We start from the raw sequence: 13,899 nt of genomic DNA, 5'->3' as shown, positions 1-13,899 counted from the left end.
ACAGCATGATGGATTTGCTTCTTTATCTCTCATGTACTCATTGATTTCAGATTCTCATTGACTTGCCTCACTTATTGGGATGCAGTAACACCATCTGTGATTTTATTCATATTAACCATTACTTATGTAATTAATTTTAGGTAGAAGAAGAGTTCTGCAGCCTTCAGTGAACTATCAAGTGTTTCAAATTAGGCATATAAACTCATGCTTGTGGTTTTGGGGCTACAAGCCATAGTACTGCAAAAACTTACGCATTTCTTCAAGTTTACTATTTTTGGATGTTATACCGATGTCAAAATTATTTTTATACAGTAAAATGCTGTTCCATTAAGACTTTACTTGACTGTGTGGTGTGATGGTGTCCTCTTATTTTAAATCTTTTGAATTTTAAACTATTTCATGGATGCAAGTTACTTAAATAATACAATTAAGATTATCAGTATTCAGAATGTTTTCTAGAAGGTATGTATTATTACAAAATGAAAGCTAGTCTTAAGGGGAAAAAAAGGTTGATGGTAGGTTGTTTTCTCTTGTTACATCAAATTTTACAAATTAGTTATTTAAAAAAAAAAAAAAAAAAGGAAGTGGAGGAGGTTGACATGCATACCTGAAGTTAACTTCATTATATTTAGATCTTTCTAAATTTAACTTCAGTGCAAAGTCCTTGTTCTGCAAGGTCAGCAAATTGATGACTTTTTTAACATGCTTTTTTGTCCTGTTATTTTTAGTAGTCTTTTGATGGATTGCAGTCAGTGACAATACCAAGGAACATTTTAGCCAAAATAATTCTTGAAACAATCCAAAAGTCTTACGTATTGTTAAGCCGAGAATTTACAAATCCTCATTACTGAATAGTCTTCAGGGTTACTTACTCTTAATCATTAAGCCTTGAATCACAATCCTAGTAGAATGTGATGTTTTTAATAGCACTGGTTCCTATGAGCAAATTTTATTGTAGCGTCATGGAATACCATGCATTCTTTTGCTATATGGTTTATTCTCCCTAGATACAAAACGGTAAAAGAGATGTGTTAATCTATTTTTATTCAAAGTACAGAAATAGCTCTGTTACAGTTCAGCAATTGAATAACCAGTACAAACATACTACTCGTTCTTAGTCATGCTGTACCTGATGCTCACAGTAAGAATATTGATCAATTACTGGGACAGATTTACAGCACATTTTACAGATCATTGCTAAATATTACATTCTTCTGTTTCAGTCTGTTTTCCCAAAACACTGCTGTAAATCAAAAGCATAAAAATGCTAAGTTAAATAATAGATAATGTGCTTCAGTGCCGGTTGCAACTCTATACTAGAAAAATACTCACAGGGAATTGACTCAAAATTAGCCTTAAAGAATGACAATATTATTTTCCCTCTTATTTGGATACTTGGGTCACTGTTCTTCAGGGATTTATGCCCTAAATATGTCTGAATTTATACAACTGAAAAAGAAGTGTGTCAGAATGCAACATTTATCTCAGACTTGAGGGAAACTCCGTTACCTGTTCCTCAGCATACAATTAGAAACTGGCTGTTAGGCAGTGCAGAAAGTAGAATAAGGCAGCTTTTCTTGCTTGTCTGGCACTTACCAGTTCAGGGCTGATAACCCAGACTGACCCTGACCTTGGCAGCATTGCTCAAGTAATCTTTTGGGGAGGATGAACTGGCCTTTAACAATTTCTCTACTATATTAGACACAAAAAAAGCTTTCCCTTTAACAAAGAAATGCATGTTTTCTTTTTCCTTCTTATCTTGAACAAATGTATTTAAACAAGCTGCTTTAAATTCTGTGTTTCTCCTTTGATCTTAGTCTTTTTCATAGTACCCTTGATGGAGTGCATAAGTGAAGGTTACTTCTGCAGTATTTTCCTATCATTTTTTTTGACATATTCAGATTGTGGTTTTTAGTGGCCTGAAGCTGGAATGTTGCATTAGAATTAACAAGCTGGCAGCAGGGACATATTTTTAGTGTACTGGTATAAGAAGAACTAAAATGATGAACTTTTCTCCTTTGTCAAAGGAAATGCATAACTGCATACAGAGAAGGTAGGGTAAAAGGAATGATGCCATGGGCATTAGTATGAGTTCAAATACTAAGATAGAAGACACCAGATAACTCAGATGACTGAACAAATCAGAGCTCTTCTGTTGCTTAAATTTCTGTGTGTTCTAATGGAAGATTCATCTCTTCTGAATGCTGCATATAATGCTCATTTAAAGTCCAGTTTTCCTTAAAATATATGTGAAAGTTGGAAAGTTATTGCACATTTTTGAAGTGTTTTCCTTTTCTCATTCATTTTATGTAGCTAATGCATTTATCTTTTTTGGATGGCAAAAGGGAAATAAGATACACGTGCATGGATGCAAAAAGACCAGAGACTTTAGGCTGTAATAAGATCAAAGTAACCTGCTTCATAATATCAGATCAAATCACTGATAAGCAGCAAGAGATTAAAAATTCAGTTGTAGAATGTTTTTTCTGAAGGGCTGTGCTACAGCAAATCTTTAACATTTTTTTTAAATTTACTGAAGACAGCAAGGAGAAAATGTTACACTACAGTATTATCAGATTTTCAGTTACAGAGAATACACAGTTACTCCTAAAATGCAAACTAGGAACGTTTTCTTTATTGTCTAGATGGTAGAAGAGAAGAATGATGTAGAACTAAATTACTTATCATTACTTATCATTATTTCATGAATGGGGAAGAATTAAAAGAAGTCACTCCACAGTGCAACAGGTGCACAGCACTGTTGAGATGAGCCACTGTTTCAATGCAATGCTTGTATTTACCCTTCACACTTCTTGGTTTCATAATGTGCATAAAATGTAATCCTACTACGGCAGATAGAACACCACAGCCACAATGCTGGGCCTGTTTTCTGCAGTAAAATGCAAAAAGTCAAGCAGTAGTCAAAACCAATGTGACAGTTTATGTTAGTATTCATTATATAGTTCACAAAGGATTCAAGTTTGTGATGCATATAAAAAATCAATCTCACAGTAGATATTGATTAAAGTATATGTAATTACTTGCTAATGGTCTTAATGTACTGAGTATGTTTCATCATATTTTCACAAGGTGATTTTCTTTCAGTGACACTAGGCTAAAATATACCCTCTTTACACATAATTTTAGGTCTTACTGTATTCCAAAATGATTTTAACCCTATCAAATGGAAAGCTCCATGAATTTCAGCTGAAATATGGCCAAAATTCATGGAGAAAACCCCATAAGTATATTAGCAAATAAATCACTACATTCTCATACAGGTTTGACAGCAACCTGGAATCTAAAATGTCCTTCCAAAATTAATGATGAATTATTTTAACCAAATGAATCCAGTGACCTGTATCCTGGAAAATGGAAGACTAATTTGGTTAATTATAGGCTATGATTTCAAGCTTAAGAACTATTGCCAGTAACAAATATTAAACAATCTACTCCAAGTCAGTGTTATTTGGCAAAAGTGGACAGAGACTCAGTCATGGAAAGACAATTTTAGGTTTATTCAGACAACACTCAAGAATGAAGTGTTATCATTCCTTTAGGTTTAGTCCATTGTTTTCAATGTAATTTACTGGTAACACACTCCTTTCTGTTAGCATAGAGCCTTCAAACACTCTCTAATTCATGTATTTCCTGCACAGGTTTGGAGTCTTTTAACTAAAGGCCCATTATTTTTTCTGTTATTTTTTGTAATGTAGGAGCTTGTAGGAAGATATTGCCCCTGTCCTAAAGAATTTGCAGTACATAAATCTGACCCAGCTTGACCCTGATTAGCTTGTGAAAATCAAGAGCATCACAGCACACTGGTTTGACTGCAATGATTCAGGGAAGTGTCCTTCTTATTAACCAGGGTGACCATACAGGTTAAGAGTATTTGACACCTCTTTAAAAAGACAGTCATCTAATCTCACCCTCTTATATGGCAGCAGAGCATGGCACTGACTTAGGGTTGGGCAAACAGGCAAATATTACTACTCTCCTTTCTGCATATCTGACTTGATGCGGAATATGCTTTGTCTGTGACAGGTGCAGAGCCTGCTTAATTTTGAAGGAACCCTTAGAGTCTGTTCAAGGTAGTACCAGACTCTGTTCTTGCTGCTCTTCTGCTTTTTGTCAGACAAGCCAGGTTGAGCAGAGTGATCTGTGGTCCTAAACCCCTATACTTCAAAGCCTTTTAACACCAGCCTGTCATGGGCATGACACTGTATGTCATGAGCAGCATATTTTTGACCAGTGAAGGGAAATGAGTGATGCACTGGCTTAACCAAAATAGCAAAAGAATGCCTGATGTCATATTTCCATGGTTTTTTATCAGACAAGGTATTGTACTGTAAGACTGACAACTACCAGTCTGCATGCACCTGAGTCCATACCACAATGTCTTGCATATGTCTTGTCAGTGGTTATTTCCATGGAGTCATGCATCAGTGGAGTTTTGAGAAACAACCTCATGTAAATTTGCTGCAGTCTCTATTTATCCCTGCAGAAGGTTTCGGCAGGAGCTACAGACGTTCTAACGCGTAGCTCTCGTCTGAAGAAACTGCTCTGGGAACTGGAACAAATTATGGGGAAATCTAACATCAAAGGATAATAGACAACAACAACAAAAAGTATAAAAATAAAAAATTTGGCCTAAAAAACAGCCCCAAAGACACACTAAACTTATAACCCAGCAAGAGATTTGCTTCCATCAATTAGAGCCAAGAAAAAAATGACAACTGAGCAGCAAGATCTTCTAAGATGGAAAATAAATCTGTTAGTTCTTATCTCAGGCTGCTGGTGTTGAAAAGTAAATCCGTGAGCTGGTATGGGAAAATGTTGGATGATTAAAATTACTGGAAAGTATCCCTTTAAGTTTTCAGTAATTTAGGAATTTTAACAGGGAAAGCTGTCGTTGTTGACATTCCTAATTTATACTTGAACATATTCAATGTGTTCTATTGTTTTTTCATAAAAAATCATATAATGAAGCCTTTGACTCCACAGTGTTCAACTCTAGGTAACAGTAGTCATCATGGCTAGGCTTCGCGAACGAAGATTTGGGAAGGCACCATCCACATTTGCTACAGGCACACTGGTGGCTTATGAGGCCAATACGTGACAGACATATCCGATTGCAAAAGGCACAGCAGAAAGACTCCTTAGATGGTGTATTTTGCAAGACACGGTTCTTTCTGCGTTGCCTTTTCTCCTCGAGAGTGATCCTGCATGAGTTCTCAAAGGAGACAGCTGCGTTATAGATGGGGTGTCTCCAGGCCTCCCGAGTGGAGGCCAGAGTAGACCAGTTATGGTGATCAATATGGCCAAGGCTGAGATGTTGTTTCAGGGAGTCCTTGTATATTTTCTTCGGGGCTCCTCTCTTGCGGCAGCCAGTGGCAAGTTCACCATAGAGCAGGATCTTAGGGAGGCGGTGGTCCTTCATCCTTGAGACGTGCCCTGCCCATCGCAGCTGCGTTCTCAGTAACAGTAGTAACACCTTTGTATTAAACATGGCTCATACAGAGTCTTTATTATCATTATTATTATTATTGTTATTATCATCATCATTATTGTTATTATAATTATAATCATTATTATTTCTATCTGAAAGTTTTGTGCTTCATTTTTGTGATGCTTTGTTCTTGTATAACATTCCTGTAATCTATGAGGATTTAGAGCCTTCTGCATCATGGTAACTGATTTCTCCTCTCCCGAATCAACCAATGGACTTATCAGAGAGTCATCAGCTTATCTATCTTTTATTTAAATGGAATAATGCCATAGAGATGTGTGGGTTAAAACCATTTAGAATCTGCAGCCTTGATACTGGAGTGGTCTTGGGCATTTAATAAAGTATTCTCAATTTTTTCCCAAACTCTCAGCATTTTAGAGTACATAGAAAAATTCCAACTGACTTCCATAGGCACAGAAACAATCAAGAAGTGGGATATTGTTTTAATAAACTCTGTTTCCAAAGCCTAGATTCATATTTTTAAAATAATTTTAACAAAACCTATAAAATTTTGAAGTAGGTTATGACATGCTATCAACATTTTCATTTAGTAGAAGCCATTACTGACTCAGATGGTTTTCATTTTTGCAGCACAACACAGACAGATATCAGGATGAACATATTTAAAGTATTTCATCATGCATAATTTGTTATATCTAAGTAAAAAAACCCATATGCTGGAGGTTTCTTACCTAGAGAAATTGTGATGAGTAAATAGCAGAACAATTTGATAAATTTGTTTGAAAAATATGTTGCTTAACAGCAGTGCGCTGATACTTACTGGTCATTTGAGCATGTTCTAATTGTAAAATTATCTGATTTACCTATGAAGAGGGGAAATTTAGTTTTAAAGAGTAGGAAATCACCCTGACACAATATTTCCATACAATTAAGAACTAGCTTTTAATTATTCTACTGTTACTGTTAGAATTAGTTTTTTAAAGCAGGTTTATTTTCAGGAAAAAATAACAAACTTGAATCTGTCTTGTGCAAAACATGTGCATTTATTCTAAAAAAAGTACGAGAAAAAATATACTGTTCTCATCTGACTCTTGGTTATTGTATTATTTGTTAAGTACTGCTCGTTTTGCACATCAAATATTATTATTCCCTTCTCAAACTGTCTCTAGAGCCAAAAGAGTATTTTATGTTATAGACATGACAATGTAGTAGATATGGAATGTATTTTGTCCAGTCTTTTTATCTATTCATTGCAAAATTGAAATTAATCTCTTTAGCTTGAGGCTGCATAGTTTACTGTCATTAGTTGGGGACAGCCAAAGACGTGAAGTTTCAATAGTAGAGAAGCTGTGGGATTTTCAGCTATTTCTGAGATCTTAATCAAAAATATTACTGATTGCTTGGGAATCAATGAACACACTCCTGAGGGAGAAGAAAAAAAAGCAGCAGCATAACCTTAACGTTATTCACAGTGTTTTGTTAAAAGGGACGGTGATTCGTAATGATTTTTTTTAATCATAATGCGACATAGTGAGGAATATTAAAAAGCATTATCTAGTTTTGCTCCATGTAAATGGGTCAGAAATATCAGCGTTGTTGATCTTTTTGAGGCAGTCTTACGCACATGAGTAGCTTTAAACACTTAGGTTTTCCTTTTGACTTCTTTTTGCTTATTAAGTTTTAGCGTATTCAAAAGTCTGTGCCTATTCAGGGCTTGTGAAACCATAGCTTTGAAGTTGCCAGATACTTCAGTAACAGTATAATGAATACTGTTTTAAGAGAATTAACTTGTGCTGGTGACACTAACTAGAGCCTGTAACATTAATGGAAAAGGCATTTCTGAATCATTGAAGGACTTTAAATGTGAGAAAAGATGCTTAAAAATCATCACATTTCACTTCTGGAGAATACCATCTCCATGATGTTGTTCTTTGTTAGCACTGACTAAAATTTGTCTCTGCTTTTATCCATCAGCATAAGATTATGTATGACTGAATAGGAGTTAAGGCATTTTTTAAAATACATTGATTAATGCCCAGTCAGACTACTGAGTTTCAAAACTTTGTTTTTCTTGGGTCTCTTTCAAACAGAAAAGAGGAAGCACTTCCTTTTACAACACCATGTCAGGACAAGGTACTCACGCTCACATAGACACACACATGCAAACAGAGTACTATTCAAGTCACTTAAGAGTTTACTGACTGCCACATAGGATCCCAAATGATATGAGGAAAAATGCATAATGGTTTGTAAAAAATAGCAGCTTATTTATGCAGTGTTTCAGTAATTAAAATATTGTTATGCAAAATACAGGGAGTAGAGACAGTTGTTCAGAATAGGCATCACAGTTAGTGTTCTGTCTTAATAAAGCAACAGGCTTCACTTTCCATGTATATGTGTAAACTATTTTAAATCAACCTCTTTATCTAGATTAAGGTTGCAGGGAGCATTCAGATTTCATTTTCTCCAGTGTGAATGTGAAATAAAAGGACTGACTGGGGTGCAGTTTCACTCAGGGCCATGCATTTGAATAGCCAGGATCACAGTGCTGGCCCTGGGGCTACAATGCACAGCTTTACAGTGCATTTTTGGTAGCAAAAAGGACATGCTGTTTTTCCAGAGGATTGTTTTGACAGCAAAGTACATCAGTGAAGGCCACCACACTCACAGTGAAGGTCTGTCTTTTAAAACAGCGCTACAAGAAAATAGTGGTTGTGTTTTGACAAGGGTCTTAACTATTTACAGGAAAACAGCCAGAGCTGTAAGTAGTGCTATCTTACCTGGATCTCCCTAAGCTCTAACTCCAAACCTGGAGCAAATACTATAACTAGGGGCTTTTTTCCATTGTAGCTTTTTAAAATACAGTATCCATTGTCCATGTAAACATTCAGACACCCAGGCTGATACTTCTTTTTAAAATGCAGAATTTTGATTTGTGACAGCTGCATTGGATCGTTAATCATATATTATCTTTATGGAAGCCTTTTTCTAACATATGTTAATTGGCTGTTTTCTGTGACAAATTATGAGCTCTTTGATGAGGTTCAATTGCAATCATGTTGGAGTTGAGTATGTAGAGTTTCCAGCCCCCGCCGGCTCCTTAAACCACTACAAACATCTGCACATCACTGCAGTGCTGAGTAATGGCAGGATTTGGGTTGATCTGATCTCTGTACAGAGTTTTTTCCACAGGATATTTTCAGCTCTTTGCACTAAATCTGTTACAGCATTTGCTGTTTTTAGCAAAAGAGCTAAAATTAACATCTTTTATGGGATCATTAGAATACAATGAGAAATAATTAGTGGTGTGGTATACCGAAATCTTTTTTAATATTCAGGCATTTCAATGTCTAATTAGAAATTCTCGTTAAACTGTTGTTGCATGTTAACATTCAAATTTACTGGTGTCATATAGCATTTCCAGAAGTAAAAATGCTGCCTCTTTTTTGAAATCAATATTTTTCTTTAATTCTTAAATGTAACATTTACAAGTCTTTAAAAAAAAAATTGATTTTACTTCTAAAGCAATTGGCATCACTTTAGTTTTTTAAATTTTTACTGAAAAAAGTATCTTTCCCAGCTCAACAGGAAATGTGTCTAATGATGTTATACATAAACTTGCACATTAGTAAAGAAAATTGTGTACTGAAAGTTAGTGTCTTTCTATCTTTTTTGTATTGAAGGAAAATCATGCTTACATTTGATCACTATGTAAATTAGGGAAATGGAGGAAAAAAATCACCACAATGGAAGCAATGTTCCTGGTTTTTTACTTGGTACTTAGTCTTTAGATAATACTTTTGCATGTAATCTTATTTTATATAATGATTCATTAGAAATACTGAGACAGAAATTGTGTGCTGTATTTTACTATTTTTTACTCAAAGCTGTATTTAGAGCGAATGTGCAGAAATATAAAATCTTTTTTAATACTGAGAGAGCAGTCTGGTCATAAAACTGTGTCAAACAGTATCAATTACATTGCAATTAATTTAGCAGAACACCACACAGCTCAGCTTTGACCTAAACCAAATGGCAGCAGATAAATCTGTCCCATTTGTTCTTCAGAGAAAAGATGAGGGTTAAGTTTCCAGACAGGTGTTAGAGTTTAGAATAAGAAGAGCCAGATGTGTATGGAAGCTACTTCAGTCTCATGAGGATGGTTTTAATTCAGCTATTTCCCTGGAGTACCACACAATCAATGAGTTCCAAATCCTGGGGCTACCTGACTTTGTGTGAAATCATGGGAACATTTCTTCACAGAACACCACTGAACATGTGTGGAAAAATTAAAGCACAAATTAAAAGCAATAAAGGTTAACCTCAGAAGTTACACGAACATCACATTTCTTTGAATTTCTGAAATGAAGAGATGATAACCAAGTGGAAATGCTTACAGAAGAGATGTATTACTATAAAGAGGACTGTAAGCAGTGCAAAACTGGGACTGTGGATATTTAATATATTTCTCTAGTCACCACTCGTTGGAGGCAGTATTTTACAAGTAAGCATTTATAGGCCATATGCAACACAGTGAAGAGCATTAAAGTGAGGTGAATGGAGTCAGAGAAGGGTTTCAAAATTATGATTTGGAGTGTGTTGTCCCCATTTCAGAATGTCACTGAAAGTAAATTGATGCATTGTATCTTGAATTAGTCTACACAATGGCATTCAGATCCACTTGCTAAGATGAGCTTAATTGACTTTAAGAAAATAAAGCAAGGTAAAGAGAGATATACATGTGATAGAGAGGGCTTGGCACTTTATTGGATTTTGAGGCCTGTGAGCCTTGTGTCTTAATTGGGGCCAGTTGGGATCATTTAATAATTGCTGTCAGAAGATCAAATTTAATTCTCTTTATAAAAAGATCACAGTGGGATAGAGTTAAACAAATTGTCATCTGAGGTTTCAAATGAACTAAGCTTTAATTAGGTTGATTAGGATGCTGTAAGAGAGAGAGAGAAGCAGGAAACATGAATCTGCTGTGTAGCATGGTGGACCTTATATGACAGTACTGTCAAATATCTTTATTTCAAGAAGATGTAAATTAGCATAAAGGATGATAGAGCTAGAACAGCATGCATATATAAATGCATTAGTATACCAGATAATTATAACTTTCTGAAATTAGTGATTTTTAATACAGATATTAATATATTTATTATCATAATCCTGCCCTTAACATTGATTTTGTACGTTTTTATGTCTGCTACATTATCTGCTTTATTTGTTTACATACTCACTGATTATGCCAGATGAAAAGTATAGGATATTGACTGAAAGCCCTTGGAATTGCTCTATTTTGTAATAAATATTCACTGTTCTTAGTTCTCAGCACATTTGCACGAGCAAATCCACAGGTTTCTTATCCCCATGTTTCCAACAGAGAAACTGAGTAGAAAATGAAGGTGACATTAAATATTTTTGGCAGAAGAGGGAGCAGATCTCAGCCATGTTTGCATCCCAACCTTGAATCCAATTCTTTACACTATGCTGCCTGCTACTTTTGCCACGACTGCCTGTTTCTAAGAATATATTTCATCAGAAACCACCTTACATATCAATAGAGCTCAAAAAGTGCCATTTCTGAGAAAATGTAATGTACATTCAAGGCCACAAAAAGATTTAGCTAATGTATCTTTTTATTGATTATGTTTTTATTTTTTCAGCATGCTTTTAAGTTAATAATAAAATGAGCAATGCTGGCAATGATCTGTTCAGAAAAACAAAAGCTCATTCAAGATAGAATGGAGACTATCAAGATAATTCCACTCTATTTTCCCTCTGCAAATTAAGAACATTTTATATGTCTGTTTTCTTCTGATATTTGTCAAGGATGTTGACTTTTTACATTGGCTACTGACAAATGCATTGTGTCTTATATGTGTAAGAAATAAATAAACAGATGCATGTGCTAATGGAGTGGTTACAGCTGAGGTTCAGTAAGCAGGGTGTGATGCTCATTTGTGGCTTTTGTAGTTACAGACAGTGGTAGGTGTACCTGTGTGATAAACACCACCCCTTTCAGTAGAAATTTTGCTTTTACAGTTCTTGAGGTTAAAGCTGTTAGACTTCAATTCTGTGAAAAATTAGAAGATCAAATCCTCATGTGGAAAGTATGAATTAGTTACCTAGCACAGTTTTCAAAAACTGAATGTGAACTATGATGTGGTTGAACAGTACACTAAATTAGATGAGGCTATTTATGTCTTTGTAACTAATGCAGATACGAAGCTGCAGTGCTTTTAGCTCTTCGTCATATCACAGCATAGCTCCTCAGTGTGTTGTATATTTTAAGTTTTTCCATTTTCTCTCTTTTCCTCTCTTCATGAGAGTATTGTTAACAGAAATATATCTATTGCTTGCCTGTCTGTCCCCCACCAAGGACAACAAAAAAATCTGTAGAATATCCCACTAATCCAGAACAACAGAAAACTTCTTTCTGAACAGACAGCATAAAGCCAGTTGTTTTAGGCAATGTTTTTTCTCCTGTATTTTTTTACTTTTTTTTACACAGCAAATTCTTTTCTTATAAGCAGCCTTATCTGTTTATGCATTTTTTCTGGTTCCAAACCAGTGAGAGTTCAGTTCAGATCTTACAGCATAGAGAGATCCTCCTTATCAAGATACAGCCAGGAGGTAGAAAGTAAATAGCTTCAGCAAATGATTTATGGTGTGCTACCACTAAGAGATATGACCACATACTTTATTTCTTGCTAGTCAGAACCTTCCATTTTTCCAACAGATGCTTCCTCCTGAACATGCAGAATTCCAGACATGAGGCACAAGACAATATATGTGCAAGGTTTATTTCCTATCATGTGGCTTGTAAAAGGTATCAAGACTTTGTAATCATGCTACTTTGCTATACTGCCACTGTACTTTTCTTTTTTTTCCTTTTTTTAGAGCAGATCTGTTCTGAATTAATGTGTTTCTATTTAAATTGTGTGTATTTTATATGTTTAAAAGCAGTGACCTGTCCTAATTTATGAGCTTTGCCGTTAGAAAGGACACATTGCACAGAGGTGGTTCCTCACCCCTCTGCAGTGAAATGCAGGTACTATCTTTTTTTTTTTTTTTTAGCCTTATTATGTACCTGACACACATTTCATCTCCTTTTGTCCTTGGGAGAAAAAATTATCTGAGAGGGATTGGAAGCATTAATGATGTAGATTTTCAGCTGTCATGGTCATTGAGAAGATTGATACATTTCCCTTGCCTTTTTTTTTTTTCCCCTTCTTCTTCTTTCTCCTCATTTTAAGCCTGCATCTGTCTCTGGGCAAGCAGTTGAGTTCAGGGAGTGTCAATGGTTTTTATATCATATTTATCATATTAGAATTTGCACAAAATGAATGAACTGCTAGCAGCTCAGCAGCTCTCCACAATGTTGTGCAGTCTACATTTGAGAGCAACTATATTTAATTCTTGACATTTCTGGGAAGAAATTAAAGCAAAAAGAGTGTGTTTCTAGAACTGAGTATACAAAGAAAAAAAAAAAGAGAAGCAGAACATCTTTGTGTCTAAGAATTCCCCTTTAAGAAAAAAATTACCGGATGAAAGATGTACAGATGTGAGGTTGCATTAGAAAACTAATAAAGGTATTTATTAATAAAGGTATTTACACGTGAAAGTTATGTGTTTAGGTCTATGCTGTAAGAAAACCAACATTCTGTTTCTGTGGTAGTATAGTTGTAGCTGAGATGGTCTAACACCACAGATAAGAGATGATTTCTGGGCAGAGGTAATATTTTTAATTTCCAGCTTCCATAGCTGAAATAAAAGATTTGGGTACATTGAGCTAAAGAATTGTACACCCTGAAGTGATTTATTTTTTCCAAATTGGTTAGTCTATATGAGGTACTAACTCTACTTATAAAGCTTGTCTGACTTCTTTTTCAGTACTAGTGGTGGATCTGTTCTCATGTTTGTATTAGTAAAAAGGAGTAGCTACGTAGAAATCAGTAACATTCTCTACATTTTAAGTGATGTCTGCCTGAGATTCATTCCATCTTTGGTGAGTCAGTGATGGGCTTAGGTGACTGGTTGCATCATACAGTATCTAATAGTGGAATATAAATAAATAAATACCTGAGTCATTATAATCAAATTTTTCAAGCCTGAATAGGTTTTATCCTATTATTTGAGGAATTTCCATGGCTCAGGGACACCTGCATGAATCCTCTCATTTTTAATTACTTCATTTTTCTGATAGGAAGCTGAACGACATTAAAGGAGGGGGTTAAGAGACTTTGTCCCGTTTTGGCTTGAGTAGCTAGCCAAATTCAGGGTTATTGCCATTAGGGCAGGGAAAGTGATAAGTGAGTCAAATATTTCCTTAATACTTTTTGTTTACAAAGATTTATTATATCTCTAAATGTAGCAAGACTTGAGAATTGATTCATTATACATTATCAAGTATTAATGTTTGA

The 13,899-nt window shown here is 35.1% G+C and overlaps 1 protein-coding gene across 23 annotated transcripts in view; it reads left to right on the top strand.

Annotated features, from left to right (window-relative positions):
• The window catches only part of MEF2C (myocyte enhancer factor 2C), a 139,628-nt gene that overhangs the window by 35,833 nt on the left and 89,896 nt on the right, over positions 1-13,899 (top strand). Inside the window, exon 2 of one of the 23 annotated variants that reach the window (XM_032676810.1) lies at positions 12,216-12,305. The exons of the other annotated variants lie outside the window; for them this stretch is intronic. The gene's annotated coding sequence lies outside the window, so the exon portion shown is untranslated. The remainder of the gene's footprint in view (positions 1-12,215; positions 12,306-13,899) is intronic. 23 annotated transcript variants of the gene reach the window in all.

The sequence above is a fragment of the Chiroxiphia lanceolata genome, chromosome Z (genome assembly GCF_009829145.1).
Source record: "Chiroxiphia lanceolata isolate bChiLan1 chromosome Z, bChiLan1.pri, whole genome shotgun sequence".
In the NCBI taxonomy this organism is placed as follows: Eukaryota; Metazoa; Chordata; class Aves; order Passeriformes; family Pipridae; genus Chiroxiphia; species Chiroxiphia lanceolata.
This window is presented reverse-complemented; position numbering and strand designations above follow the sequence as displayed.